Source organism: Phascolarctos cinereus, unplaced genomic scaffold (assembly GCF_003287225.1).
Source record: "Phascolarctos cinereus isolate Bilbo 61053 unplaced genomic scaffold, phaCin_HiC Scaffold_8;HRSCAF=390, whole genome shotgun sequence".
Lineage (NCBI taxonomy): Eukaryota > Metazoa > Chordata > Mammalia > Diprotodontia > Phascolarctidae > Phascolarctos > Phascolarctos cinereus.
Window position 1 is genome coordinate 29,884,104 of NW_027556291.1, and position 15,933 is coordinate 29,900,036.

Genomic DNA, 15,933 nt, shown 5'->3' on the forward strand with positions numbered 1-15,933 from the left:
GAAAGAAATGTTTTTAGGGAAACCTAGGAAGACTTGTATGAATAGATGCAGAGTTCAGTGAGCAGAACTAGGAGAACAATTTTTACAATAACAACACTGTAAAGACAAGCAACTTTGAAAGACTTAAGAAATCTGATCAATGAAATGACCAACCATGACTTAAGAAGCATGCTATCTACCTCCTTACAGACAGGTGATAGACTCAATATGAAGAATGAGACCTACAGTTATGGAATGGCCAATTCAAGAATTTGTTTTGCTTAACTATGAGTATTTGTGTTACAAGGGTTTTGGTTTTTCCTTTTCTTTTTCCAGTTGCGGAGAGTTGGGAGTGAGAAAATAAATGCTTGTTAACTGAAAAATAAAGAGTTTTTTTAAAATGCTGGCCAGAGCAATCAAGCAAGAGGAGAAAACTGGCGATATGAACAGCAGCAATCAGGAGACAAAATTATCTCTATCTGCATATGGTTTACTTAGAAATCCCCAGCGACTCAGTGAAGAAAATAAATGAGAAGATTAATGGCTTCATTAAAATAACAGGATACAGAATAAAGTCATAAGAATCATTGATACTTCTATGTAGGAGTAACAAAAACCTAGAGGAAATGCTAAGAGAAACAGCTTTCAAAATAACTACAAAATACAAAAGATAATCTGAGAGCTAATTTATTAAGACAGAGAGAGTCTGCCAAAGTGGCTAGAGACTAGTCTTATGATTCGGAGGTAAACTCTCAGTGGCCCAAGCATGATCAATTATGGAGTTGCTGATCATCAACAGGACAGGAAATTTCTACAAAGGGAGTTCCTTGTACTGATGAAATCATGTGCCTGGACAAAAAAAAGCCCTCACTAGAACACAGGATAAATGGAGGAATGATAACATTTATTGAAGTGCTTACTATGTGTTAGACACTGTACTAAGGACTTAAATAAATTACATGATAAAACATTATTTTTAGAATAAGGACTTACATAACTGAAGAGAGATTCAGTGCTCATTATTGGGCCTTGCCAACAGAATAAAAATATTGATACAACCTAAATTAATTTATAGATTTAGTGCCATACCAAACTACCAAAGGGTTACTATGTAGAACTGGACAAAATAACAAAATACATTCTAAGGAACAAAAGGTCTTTAATTCCAAGGGGAATAATTTTTAGAAGTGGTAACAAAAGGAACGCAGCATGACCAAACCTCAAACTATATTTTGAAGCAGTAATCAACAAAAAAAACTTTGGTCCTGGTTAAAAATATAAACCAGAAAAGCAGATTGGTGGAACAGACTAGAAAAGCAAGAACCAGAAGCAATTAAAAACAATAGCCCAGTGTCTGATAAGTACAAGAACATAAATTACCAAGGGAAGGACTCCCTATTTGACAACAATTGTTGGGAAAACCGGGAAGCAGTTTGACAGATTAAGATCTTATGCTACATCCCCCAATAATCTCTGAACAGATATGCAACCTCAGTATAAAAAGATATATCACTTTTAAAAAATTTTAAAAATACATTTCACAGCTATCGTCAGGGGAAGAATTCTTAGCCATAAGGGATGGAGATGATCAGAGAAGCCAAAATAGACAATTTCAATTACATAACATTAAAATTTCTTGCACAAACAAAATCAATGCAGTTAGAATAAAAAGAGAAACCATTAGATGGAGGAAAAATCTTTGCACCAAATATCTCTGATATAAGTCTGATATATAAAATATATAGGAAACCGACATAAGTATTTAAGACCCAAAGTCATTCCCCAAGAGATGATTGGTAATGAAACATAACTCCTCTCTCTCAGCAGAAATGCAGGAGAGTAAAGGCTACAATGTTTGCGGACAAAGTCAGATGCTCAGCATTATCAGTTGTTTATATTTAACTTTTGCCTTTGTTACAAAGGAGTGGAGTATTGCACTAAGGGATGGGGAAACTTTTTTACATCAGAAATTACTGACATAAAAACAAAAGGCATCAATAAAACCTATTTAAAAAAAAAGAATTGGAAAAAGGGACAGAGATGAGGAGAAACAATTACCTAAGAATTACCAAAAGAATCAAAGGCCCCATTATTGTTTTGATATTTTTAATTAACTTTTGAGAAAGTCACTTCGGATTTAGAAATAATTTGAATCTGTAGTCTTTGAAACCCTTTGTCAATGGTGAAAATTTCCTGTTTCTGGTTGTTTAAAAATCTATTAGGGCTGTAATCACATGTTCTTTCAATGACTTATTCGAGACAGTATCTTGCAAGACTTCCCTCTTTCATTTCTGTTAAAAACCATTTGAAAATGCTTATAGTCTGATTCATTTCACCAAGTTTTAAAAAGGTAACATTTACTTTAAAACCCTTTTAAGTGAGGGGGAGGAGGAAGGGACAAAGAAGGTACTAAATAGATACACCTATTTTGTGTGTGTTTGTTTTTTTTTTTTTAAGCCAACAACATTGCCCTTTTGTTAGCACTCTAAAGTCGTTCTGGACAAGCTGAGTACTCTGAAACTCAATTATGATTTTCAAAATTCCCAAGAATAAACTGACCTCCTTCAAAGGTAAACTTCTGACAGTCCCTCAAAACACAAACATGGTGGCTCAGCTCAGATGACAGCCTCCAAGCATAAAGCTGTCAATGACCTCTTACTGGCCAAATCTGATGGCCTTTTTCAGTCATCATTCTTGACCTCTGTGCTGCATTTCACACTAGTGAGCACTCTTTTCTCTTGGATACTCTCTTCTCTGCATTTTCCTATTTTCTTCCTGTCTATCCTTTCCTCAGTTTCCTTGGTTGTTTCATCATCTGTATCACACCCCTAACTGGGTGTTCTCTAAGACTCTGTCCTGGGCCCTCTTCTTCTCTACATTCTCTAGGGACTTTGTCAGTTCCCGTTGGGTTTATCATCTCTATTCAGACTACTTCTAGACCTATCTAATCAGCTCTCGCTTTGCTCCTGAGCTTCAGGCCCCCATTGCCAACTGCTTATTGGCCATGGACATCCTGAAGATATCTCAAACTCAAAGGGCCCCAAACAGAACTCACTGTTTTCTCCCACAAGTCTATGGCCTCTTCTAAACTTCCCTATTTCCGCTGAAGCCACCATCATTCTTTGAGTCTCACAGGTTCATAAACTCAACTCCTTGCTGTCGTCTCACATATCCAATCAGTTGCCCAATATTACTATTTTTGCTTCCACGTTATCTCCCATATCTCACTCCTTTCTCTTTAACACTATCATTTCAGTCCAGACCCTCATAATCTCTCTGTCAGATTTCTGCAATCTTCTAATTGGTCTTCCTGCCTCAAGTCTCTCCGCACTCCAGTCTCTCCTCACAAAGCTGCTAAAAAGTGATTTTCCTCAAGCACAGATCTGACCATGTCACTCCCTTATTCAATTAACTCCAGTGGCTCCCTATCACCTGTAAGATGAAATGTAAACTCTTGTTTGGCTTTTAAAGTCCTTTATAACCCAGCCCCAACCTGTCTTTTCACCTTCATTATACTATTACTTTCCCTCTCATATTCTAACAATTCACCAAATTTTCTGTTTCTCACACACCGTACTCCATCACCTATCTGTGCCTTTGCACTGGCCATTTCCCATGTCTGAAATTAGCTCCCTCCTCACCCTTGCTTCTTAGTATTTTTCTTTTCCTTCAAGATACAGTCTAAGTACGAACTTCTACACAAGCCTTTCTTGATTCCCCCCTCCAATAACTTACATTTAACTATCCTGAATTTATTAGCATTCTCTCTTTATGCTTATTCTCTCTATACTTACCTATGCACTTGTTGTCTCCTCTGCTAGACCGTAAGCTCCAGAGTAGGGATTATTTTATCACTTTTATTTTTAACCTAGTACCTGACACAGAGTGGGCTCTTAATAGACGCTTGCTGATGGATAAACCCAGATAAGAAAAGCAATCTTTAGCATGATGAACTGGAAAGAGTACAGGATTTATGAAAAGATTATCTGAGCCTGCATCCCAGTTCTACTATTTCTACATATGCAATCTCCCTGGTCCTCAGCTTTCTTATCTGTGAAATGGTAGGCTTGGACTCCATGGTCTCTAAGGTCCTTCTCAGCCTGAAATGCTACAATCCTTGCTCCAAAAACGATCTGCGTCTAATTTAGAGTTTGTTAACAACAGCTGTGTCAAACTGAAATAGAAACAGGGGCATAAAACCCTACATAAGAATCCCCGAGGGCCACAGATTGACTTGAAAACCACACATTAACATTATCTATGCTCCACTGTATTTTTACTTCGTTAAATACTTCCCAGTTGCATTTTAATCTCGTTCAGACTATTGTGGTCTTTGTGGGCACTGGGGAGTGTTGCAGGCCAAAATGGGGTGTCTGACATTTCTGGTTTATGAGATAATAGATTTGAACTAGTGACAAATAGTGAACTCCTGAAAGATTTTTGTGAAGGAACTAAAAGCAAACATGGCTGATTTAAAGACTATCTATTTAGATATTTTTAAAATTGTTATTTTCTTAACATATGAATAAGTTATTAAAATTGATGAAATGCATGGGATGTAATCAGTTATATGTGTAAAATTAGGAATCTAAAGAAATCCTTTGGTTTGGGTAGATTTCCATTCCAATTTGGCTATCTCCAAAATCCCACGATAGCACCAATAATCCCAAACAGCAAATAGTTTGATACAGTATGTGAGACAATGCATGAATGTTAAATAATAAGACTGATCTTTCAAAAAAAAAAGGTCTCTTTCAAAGGACCCATTATTTCACTGATGTAGGTATTCTACTCTACTGGTAGAAATCATACCCTATTCATGCCTTCTCATCTTCCTTGATTCTAGTCCATGTCTCTTACAAAAAGGCAAACTACTCAACTCAATAAAGGCCTTCCTATGGTTCACAGTCTTGTAGATAAGAACTGGAAGGGCCTTAGAAGTCTAGTCCAACCTTTTCATTTTTCAAATGAAGAAATTGAGGCCCAGAGAGGCTAAGTGACTTATCCAAGATCACACAGGTACTAGATGGGAGATCTGGGATTTGAACCTAGGTCCTCTGACTCTAAATCCCATGCCCTTTCCATTGTACCATGGACTAACTCTCAAAATCTCTCCCTCTTCTAAACTTCCCTCTTGATGTCAAGGGCATCACTATCCTCCTCGTTATCCAGTTTCCTAACTTCAGTGGCATCCTCACTCCTCACTTTCCTCACACAGGCAGCACTTGCCAAATCCTGTTTCTCTCCAGTATCCATCCCTTTCTCTGACCATCAATCAGGCTCCCTTCCTCTAATGGCCATCCAACTCTCTGATAATGTTTTTTATGCCAAATGATCTTTGTTCTTTTTAAGTAGTCGCCATATGGCTACTTATTCTAATGTTCTGCCATGGCTCAAAAACATCTCTAAAACTCTTCAGCATCTATGAAGCATATCATAATCTCTTCAATATCCCCAATAGCTGCAAATCTTTACCCCCTGACAGTGGATTTGGCTTTTAAAAGACAAAACCCAAAAGTCAGAGCCAACATGGTATAGTGGAGTCATTTGGAGTCAGGGGATCTGGGTTCAAATTCCAACTCTGCCATTTATCTGTGTGACTTTGTATAAGTCATTTAACCTCTCCAGTCCTCAGTTTCCTTATCTGTAAAATGAAGATGTTGGACTAGAAGACTTCTTAGGTCCTTTCCAGCTGTAAATATGTGATCCTAAGATTGAGAGCTAAGACTGGTGAACAAAGTATGTGTTCAATCTCAGTAAAATAGTTTGGGGTCAACTACTTTCCTTATGTGGGTCAAACTGTTCTGAAAGCAGTCCCAAAAATGGTTTCAGAAATGGTAGCATCATTGGGCAAAGCGAAAAGGGAACCCGTGATTTTGTCAGTGTGGAAACTTCATCCGCTGAAACAGATTGGGAATTCTCTGTGACTTACAGACTTAAAAGAGTTATCTGGGGCACTAAGAGGTTAACTGACAGCTAGTGTGTGCTGTTGAGTGGAGCCAGAGAACATCCTGCAGCTGTGCTGACTAGATACACTTCAAATTTATGTTACCTAATCTCAACTGAGACCTCACTGCAGCAAGGAACCTTTTATTTCTCCCTAACTGATTTTCCAGGCAGCTAGGTGATACTGCAGTGGACAGAATGCTGGACCTGGAGACAGTCAGGAAGACCTGAGTTCGAATCCAGCCTCAGACACTTATTAGCTGTGTGACCTTGGGCAAGTCACTTCATCCTCTTTGCCTCAGTTTCCTCATCTGTAAAATGAGCTGGAGAAAGAAATGGCAAACCGCTCCAGGATCTCTGTCAAGAAAACCCCAAATAACTATGCCCAAAGGGCTATAAAAATGTGCATACTCTTTGACCCAGCAATACCACTTCTAGGGCTGTATCCCAAAGAGATCATAAAAACGGGAAAAGGACCCACATATACAAAAATATTTATAGCAGCTCTTTTTGTGGTGGCAAAGAATTGGAAATTGAGGGGATGCCCATCCATTGGGGAATGGCTGGACAAGTTGTGGTATGTGCATGTAATGGAATATTATTGTGCTATAAGAAATGAGGAGCAGGCAGATTTCAGAAAAACCTGGAAAGACTTATATGGTCTGATGCTGAGTGAAGTGAGCAGAACCAGAAGAATGTTGTACACAGTAACAGCCATGTTGTGCGAGGACTAACATTGATAGACTTAGCCCTTCTCAGCAATGAAAGGATCTAAGACATCTCCAAAGGCCTCATGATGGAAAATGCTATCCATATCCAAAGTAAGAACTATGGAGTTTGAATGCAGATTGAAGTATACTATTTGCTACTTTTTTTTCTTCTGTTGTGTTTTGTTTCCTCTTTCTGATGGTTCCTCCTATTGGTTCTAATTCTTCCTTACAACATCACTAATGTGAAAATATGTTTAATAGGAATGTATATGTAGAGCCTATATCAGATTGCATGCCATCTTGGGTGAGGAGGGGGAGAAAAATTTAAAACTCAAAAGCTTATGAAAGTGATTGTTGATAAATCAAAACAAATTGATAAAAATTAAAAGAAAATAAAAAGAAACTCCAAATGGGGTCACAGAGCATTGGACACACCTGAAATGACTCAACAACAATAAAGTGATTTTCCATCACACTTTCCACATGTTTCCAGCCTTCTCTTCATTCCTCAAGCCTCCAACAACATCCCTCCTGACATGACCTTAGCTAGTCTCTTGCTTCAAATTTTTCTGAAAAAAATTGAGGCTCTCTAGTAAAAACTCCCTCTTCTTCCCTTTTCTTCAAAAGCTGCTGAGACACTATGATGGCACTAAGGTCAACTCCACATTCACCCTTGACTCCATCTCCTCTTCTTCTCCAGTAAACTGCCCCCCCCACTCTCATGCCCCTTCTCTAATATTCAATCTTTCCCTACCTGTTGGTTCCTTCCTCACGACCAACCAACATACTCAAGTCTCTCCCATCCTCAAAAAATCCTCACTAGATCCCCTCCTATCATCTTGTATCTCTACCCTTTTTCTCAGCTAAACTCCCTGAAACAGCAGTATACACATGGTGCCTCCACTTCTCCCTTTCTTGACTCCCTGCAATCTGGCTTCTAACCTTATCATTTCACCAGAACTGCTCTCTCCAAAGTTACCAATGATCTGCCACTGGCCAAATCGAATGATCTTTTCTCAATTCTGATCCTCCCTGATCTCTCTTCAACCTCTGATACTAGTGACCACCCTCTTCTGGATGGTCTCTTTTCTCGAAGTTATATATCCAGCCCTACTTAATCTTTCGCCAAAGTTCCAAGCCTGTATCACCAATTTCCTCCTAAACCTTTCCAACTAGATATCCTATAGGCATCTCAAATTCAATACAGAGAAGATAAAACTCATCATCTACCCCTCTTCCAAACTTCCCTATTCATGTCAAAGGCACCCCCACCCTTGTCACCCAGTTTTATAACTTCAGTGTCATCCTTACTCCTTACTCTCCTCACATACGCAATCACTCGACAAATCTTGTCTCTCAGTCTACAACTTCTCTTGAATCCATCCCCTTCTCCTCACTCACATAACCACTACCTAAGTTCAGGCCTTCATCTTACCTGGACCAAGGCTTCTTCAAGTTTTTCCACTCATGACCCACAGTTTAAGAAGCACTGGCTAGACAAGTGCAACAGCTTTCTATCTGGTCTCCCTGCCCCAAACCTCTCCCCACTCCAATCTGTCTTCCACATATTTGAGGTGATTTTCCAAAAGCATGTCAAACCCCACCCCCTGAATAAACTCCAGTGGCTCCCTATTGTTTCAGGAATCAAACATAAACTCCTCTGCTTGACCTTTAAGGATCTGTACAACTCAGCCTCGGCTCCTTCCTACTTTTATATTTCACTTCCCTGCCTTTGCTCTTTGATCCAGCCATACTAACCTACTTGCCGTTCCGCACACACAACACAACACAGCTCTCATCTCCACATCTTTACGCTGGCTGTCTCTCACACCTTGCATTCCCTCCTCCCTCACTAGGCACGTTCTGGTTTTCTTTAACATTCAGTTCAAGCACCGCCTTCCTCATGAGGCCTTTCCCAACCCCTCCAAAACTACCCTGTATTCGTTTTGTGTCTATTCTGTATGTATGTATACATGTGTATGTGCACATATACTATGTACATAAACATAAGTGTGCATGTTGTTGCTGCTGTTTCAGTCCTGACTCTTCATGAGCCCACCTGGGGTTTTCTTGGCAGAGATACACTGGAGTGGTTTGCCATTTCCTTCTCCAGCTCATTTTACAGAAGAGGAAACTGAGGCAAACAAGGTAAAGTGACTTGCCCAGGGTCACACAGCTAGTATGTCTAAGGCTGGATCTGAACTCGGGTCTTCTTGACTGCAAGCCCAGTGCTCTATCCACCGGGCCACCTAGCTGCCCCATGTATGTGTATGTATGTGTGTGTGTGTGTTTGTGTGTATATATGGATGTGTGTCTATGTGTATGTCCATTACTTAAAGGCAGGGACTATTTCACTTTTGTCTTTGTGTTTCCAGTAAGTGCTAGTAGGAAGTGCTTAATAAATGCTTTCGGATGATTTGCTCTTTCAGCATCAGGGCCTGGATCCAAACACTCCTGATTCAAGGCTGGCCCTTTATCCACCATGCTACAGGGCTTCTCGACACATTTATACAGAAACAACAACAAAAGCAACAGGAACTGAGGCTGCATTAGGGAAGGGATAGTAATCCAAGCCTAGGAAGGCGACAGTCCCAATACACCAGGCCGCAGTCCCACATTTAGAGCACGGGCAGCAAGAATAGTGAGGGCCTCAAGAGCACACTGCACAAGAACTAGCTGAAGAAACAACAGATATTTTGCTGTCCTATGGAAAGATAAGACCAGTTTTTCTTGAACAAAGGCAGAACTAGGAGCAAGGGGTGAAAATTTGCAGTTAGATTCAGGAACGACAAATAAGGAGAAACTTCCTAACAATCCAAAAGTGGAATGGGCTGACTCAAGAGGTAGGAAATGTCTCCTCATTGAAGGTCTTCTAAAAGCTAGATGACCAATTATTGAGGATGTCATGTTAATTTTGGACAAGATGGTAACTGATGTCCCTTCCAACTGCAGATCTTTCTAATCATGTTTGTTTAGGGATAAATTAAAATAGTTTGGATTTCCTGAGCACACAGCAAATTAAAGACAAGCAATCCAGATTATCCTTGTTGTTGTATACTTCTGGCTGCAAATCAAAGTCTCACTGGAGTAAGGAGGGATAGGAGAAAGCAATCATTCTTAGAGTTCCCTCTCAAATTTCCCCTTAACAATTTCAATGACAATTCATTCTCTCAAAGTAAAGGAGAAGCTCAGGTTTACTCAAAAGCTGTTTTCTTATTTGTAGGTAGGTTAAGTGCAAGCTTCCCAGTTTGTAATTAGGAGAAAAAGGTTTCTCCATATGGACTTGAAGTATTTTAACTTCTAGAAGAGAGGTGACAGGCTCTGTGCATATTATCTGGCAAAATATGGACACTCAATAAACATTACAGGATCAAAGAATTTAGAGCTAGAAGGGCCCTTCCAGATCATTTAGTGAAGTCTAAGACTCCCTCGTCTTATATTTAAAGAAACTAGGACTCACAGAGAGAATTAAATCGTAAAGCCAGGTTCCAAAGAAGATCTTTGGATTATAAATCCAAGGCTCTTTCCAAGCCATCATACAATGAGCATCTTCAAAAGGAAATCAGAATGAACCTTAAACATTTTTCAATGGGGACATTAAGTGAGAGGACAAACAGCAGTAGCTTCCCTATTTAGAATACTTAGGAGTTTGTGGAATTCCAGGGACAACTTTCTCTAAAATCTTGCCTAAACGCTGAAGCCTTTCCACAACATGAAAAAGTGGTTTCATCTTCCATCTTCCTTACCCATCCATGATACCAGATACCCAAAATTAAATGGGTCTGAGCAGAAAAGCAACAGGTTAGAGAAGTTGTGCTGATCCCCATACCAACGTAAAATGATTCCAACAATGACCGACCAAGAAATCTACAAACCAAAGTCAAGAAATGCAGTCCTTTCCTTCTAGCCTTACCTACTCTCTCTCATGTCTTACTCCTCTGATCTCTATCTAGATAAACCCTCCGGTCCCTTTTCTGAGGACACTGGCTAGGAGGAAAGCTGGACAGGTGTAGTTAGGATAAGAGGAGGGGGTTAGAGGAGCTCGAAGGGAAGGGAGGAGAAAGGAAAAGAAGAGAAGGAAGAAAAGGAGGAGAATAGGAGGAAAAGATGGGAAAGAGGAGAATGAGGAAAAGAAAGAGGAGAAAAGGGGGGAAAGTAAAAGAAGGGGGAAAGTGGGAAAAGGAGGAAAAGCAGGGGAGAAAGAAGGGGAAAGGAATGGAAAAGGGGGGAGGAAAAAAAGGAGAGAGAACTAGGGAAAAGAAGGGTGAAAGAAATGGAGAAAAGGAGGGAAGAGGGGGCAACAGGAGGAAGGGAAGAGAAAAAGAAGAGAGAAGGAAGGTTGAGAGGAGTGAAAGAAGGGGTGAAGCACGTGGGCGCCCAGCTATCCCGCTCACCCCCGGCCTGGGCCTGACAGCCAGCGTTCCGCACCTTGGCGTTAGGTGGCCCGTGCGTGCGTCCGGCCGTCCGTCGGGTGGGTCCCGAAAAGGGCAGGTGGGGCCTGCTGGCAGGGAGGCCGAGGAGTCAGGCTGAGGAAGCTCGGGGATCCGCTGCCGCCTCCTCCTTCAACTCCACAGAAAGGAGTGTCCTCGCCTCCCAGGCTGGAGCCAAGGCTGCCCCAGCTGCCTGACGCACCTCGGTCCCGGCCACCGCCACCGCTGCTGTTGCCAAGGCTGCTCAGCGCCAGGGGCCGCACTCCGCCCCCTCACGACCCCCTTCCCTTTCCTCCTCCCTTTCCCCACCCAGCCAGCCAGCCAGCCTTCCTCTCCTCCCCTCCCTCTCCTCTCTTCTCCTCCCACGGGCTCGTGAGGGGGGGGGCGTGTCACGTGACCAGCAAGGCGGGGGGCGGAGGAGGGAGGAGGTGGGAAGCAGGGGGCGGGTGCTGGGTGGACCAGAACCAAGGGGACAGGAAAAGGTCTCCTCCTTGCCCCGGTCTCTCTTCTCTTACGTGATTGGCTGGGAAAATTGCCCTGATGGCTGCTGGGAAATCTATTCAGTCTTGCAGGGCCTGGGAAGCTCCAAGGGCTGCTGGGAGTTGTAGTGTACAATGTAGCCGGAGTCGGTGATTTCTCTTCACTCTCTCAACTGCACTAGAGGCAGAACGGGGTCTGCTGGGAAATGTAGTTCAGAAAGCTGGGATTTCCTTGAGATTGTTCGTCTTTTCCTTCCAAAGGGAAAAACCCACAATAGAAAATTTACTCTAGGGTCCTTGTGGCAAATAACCTTCCAGATCGTTTAAACTGGGAAGAAGAGGGTAGAAGATGTATGAAGGTGAGATAAAGAAAAATGAAAAGAAATATCAGTGCCTATGGGCACAATGATTCTATATATTACCCACCTGGCCGCCACGTTAAGGTTCTTCATGGTTAGAGGTAGCTGACTTTTCCTGCATTCTCTTTAGAGTTAGAGGGTAGCAATGCATCAGAGCAATGCCCCCTTTAATTCTGTTTAAGTTGTGACTAAATGCCCATTCTGGGTGACTTCCAGACTATGGACATTCAGTGTACTCGAGCAGTTTAGAAATCCAATCAAAAGGGACTAGAATTTACCAGATACACTGAATGATATGCATACAGTGTTACCTTTACACCGCCCAGTTGTTATGTCTTCCTCTTATCTGTCTTAGTTCCTCTGTGTCATTTCATTACCATAGAATGTCTAAACTGGAAGGGGTCTTAGTCCATCTGAAGAGCAGAATGAGGAAGTAGTTTGCTTAAAGTCATATGGCTAGTTAGTTATTGGCGTTGTCATGCCTTCAGCCCCTTCCTCCCCCACGCCATGGTTCTTTCCACTACACTGCACTGAAATCCCACGATGATAATATGACAGTTGGTAACAGGGCATGGCCGGCCAGATTTGAAGTCAGGAACACCTGCGTTCAAGTCTTACCACAGCCACATACTAGCTGTGTAATCCCGGGGGAAGAACTTTTAACCTTTCTCCACAATTCCTTTGGAGGCAGGGGAAGCGAAAGTGGGTAGAAAGCAGGCTGGGAATAAGGGAAAATGTCATTCATTCTACTTCCACACCAAGCTTGGACACACAACTACTATCAACAGCCAGTCCTGTTGATATGCCAGACATGAACCCTTGAAAGGAGGTGGAACTGAGGTCAACGGAGCAGGACTGATGCTTGGTAAAGTGGCTTCCATCTTAATTTTAGTCTGTTTCTTCTGGAGCGAGACCAAACTAGTGGGTGGTCACAAATGGCATTTACCCAAAGGGTGACGTTAATAATCCTCATTTTGAAGCCCTTATGAGTACTACAATAGGGACAGCAATGAGACAGAGCTGGCAAAGAGGGCTTAGTGGGGAGGGCAATATATCCATCCATCTATCCACCAATAAATATTAAGTGCCTACTACCTGCCAGGCACTGTAGTAAGCACCAGGGGTCCAATATAGTTTGGGACCTCAACTAGCTTACAATTGGAGAGACAACATGATTTTATGGGTATAGAAAAGACATAGACAAATCAAATGCATTGTAATATTGGAGTGGAAGCCAGCTGGGGGGGGTGGAGGATTGAGGTCCAGGAAAGACCTGAAGTAAGTGATGCTTGGACTGAAACTTGTAGGAAACTAGGGATTCCAGGAGTTTGAGGTGAGGAGATAGTGAACTCCAGGCATGGGAGACAGTTAATACAAAAGCACAGAGATGAGATATGAAGCATCCAGACAGGACATCACAGTTAGGAGTGCCAGTAAATATAAATGAGATCATACAGTTTCTAAGAATTCCAGAGAATGAAGTTAGGCCAGTGTCCAGCCAAATCCGAGAAGAAAAGACAAGATGTGAAGTCTGAACAGGGAGAAGTCTGGAGGCATTGTTAGAAGTCTAGACTGGTCAAAAGGGCACAGGATGTTGGGGAATCCAAGCACAGAAATTGGGGTCAGGAACCAGAGAGAGACTCAGACCTCACAGGAGAGCATTGAGGGAAATATAGTCTAAATCAGGGGATTTGTTCTGTGAAGTTTGGATTCAGTCAAAAGATTGAATTTGAGGACGTAGGGGACCGCATGTGGCCTCAAGGCTGAAGGTTCCCCACCCCTGGTCTAAATGGTCAGTCAAGACTCAGGGGAAAATTAGCAAAGCAATGCACTGGAATCTGACTATTGATCCTAGAACAGGGACTGGTTGCCCTCTGCTCTAGTTTTAACAGGTCTTAAAGAGCATCTGTGGCTAGCAGAGGGCAAAGTCCTCTGGTAAACAGCTGCTCACTTGAAACAGCTGTTGTGTTTATGTTACTAAAGGATGAAGAAGACAGGCTCTTTTCGATGCCTAGAAAGGTATGTTGTAGCATCCTCTTGGATTCAGAGTGGAGAATCAACTTATATAAATAGAGTTCCTATTTTGGGAATGCTGAATAAATTTTAGATGTATGTCAAATGCAATCATGGAGATAATTTTGCTCAACGATCCTCTTCGTATCAACATCAAGTGAGGTTTAGAATAAGAAGACATGTTCACCTCAGTGTCGTGGAAGGTGTCCTTCATGGAGCCCAAATAGAAGAGAAATTCCCTACAGGTGGTGAGGCCCTTCAGATGCTACTCTGGATTATGTTAAGCTCTAGAACATTACAGGGCTTCCTCAGTGAAATGTATGGATTAGCCATTGACACTGGGGAAAATTTTTTTTTTATAAATTTTAAAATTTATTTTGAACTTAAATACAAAGTGAGAAAAGAAAAAAAATGCACATTGCCATGTACACAGCAGAACATAAGAGAGGATTCAATATAAAATAATCATGGAAAAAAATCAATGAAAAAGGATCAATGCCCGGATTATAATCTACAGGCAAAAAGAGTGTCTCCTAGACTATTACAATAGTTTCTTACCTGATTTCCTTGCTTCCAGTCTCTTGCCTCTCTAGTTTATCTTCCACACAGCTATCAGACTCATTGTCCTAAGACATGGGTCTGACTATGCCGATTGTTTGCTCAAGAGGCTTCTTTAGTGGCCTACTGCTTCTTGGATAAACAAAAAACTCTTTGGCCTCGCCTCTACAATCTGGCTCCAACCTACCTTTCCAGTCTTATTTCATATTAGGGGAAGGAAAGGGAATAAGTGTTTATATAGTGCATACTATGTGCCAGGCACTGTGCTAAGCACTTTACAAACATTCCTTTAATCCTCACAACCCCAGAAGGTTGGTGCTATTATCATCCCCATTTTGTAGTTGAAGAAACTGAAACAAACAGAGGGGAAGTGACTTGCCCAAGGTCACACAGTTTGAGGTCAAATTTGAACTCAGATCTTCCCAACTCTAGATCCAACACTCTATCCACTGCACCACCTAGTTGCCTTACTCTCCTTTGCATGTTCTGCTCTAGCACCTGGGACCCCAAGAATAAGCTTCCCTGGTTCAAGGTATTCCGTAGGTCCAAATCCATTCAAAACCATGGCTCATAAGCACTCACTGATGTGTTTACTTCTTCTCAAGTCAACCAGAAGATACAATTAGTTCAAAGCAAATGTATCTAGTAAAATAGCATAGTAGAAAATTTTTCAAGAGAACATTCCCCCCACAAGCCTATGGCACCTTCTCCCCAAAGTGTACACGACAAAACCTGTTAACTCTTGTTGGGAGCAATACCTGGAAATGTGTGTTAGAACAACTAGAAACCAGAGAAGGAAGAAACTCTGCCTGGGAATTTACCTTGCATATGGGGAGACAGTCTCAGGGATGGATCGCACATGCATTTATCTAGGTTTCCTCCGTGAAGCCTGTGAAGCCAAAACAATGAGAAGGAGTGAATGAAACCCCCAAATTGTGCAGGGCCTTTCGTGTTATGGGGTTTCCAACACAAGGGTTTCAATAGATAATGAGAGATGGAGGGTTGACTACATGTGCTGAGATTTCCCTGTTCTGGTATTTCCTTTATGGATGAAGAGGTAATAAAGTTAATATATATATTTTTTAACACTGAGTTAGCTGGTTAACTGACTTAGTGATCTTTTGGGCATTCGCAAATCCCATGAGGCATTTTGGACTGAAATATGGTTAATTGTCAAAAGAGTTTTAAGTCTGTTAAGACTTAAGAAAAAGATTAAGAGAAAGCTTCCTGCTGAAGAATGGCCCATTTATTTAGGAAATGGAGGAATGATATGAGCTCCAAAGCTTCAGTTGCACTTTTATGTAGAAAGGCCGCCAAACTGAGTAAGACAAAGCAGAGAGGGTTTGCCATACAAGGATGAACAAATGATCAGGGTCTCACTTTCTCACTCCAAAAACTCGTCACGCTGGGGATACTCTTTTTCCACAGGTAAAGTTCACTCAGGTTCAGCCTGGACTAG

The 15,933-nt window shown here is 41.6% G+C and overlaps 1 protein-coding gene across 2 annotated transcripts in view; it reads right to left on the reverse strand.

Annotated features, from left to right (window-relative positions):
• MTM1 (myotubularin 1) overlaps positions 1-11,371 on the reverse strand; it is a 106,108-nt gene extending 94,737 nt beyond the window's left edge. Inside the window, exon 1 of one of the 2 annotated variants that reach the window (XM_020975054.2) lies at positions 11,064-11,371. The gene's annotated coding sequence lies outside the window, so the exon portion shown is untranslated. The other variant, XM_078148012.1, reaches the window with a different exon arrangement.
• Between the last annotated feature and the right edge of the window lie 4,562 nt (positions 11,372-15,933).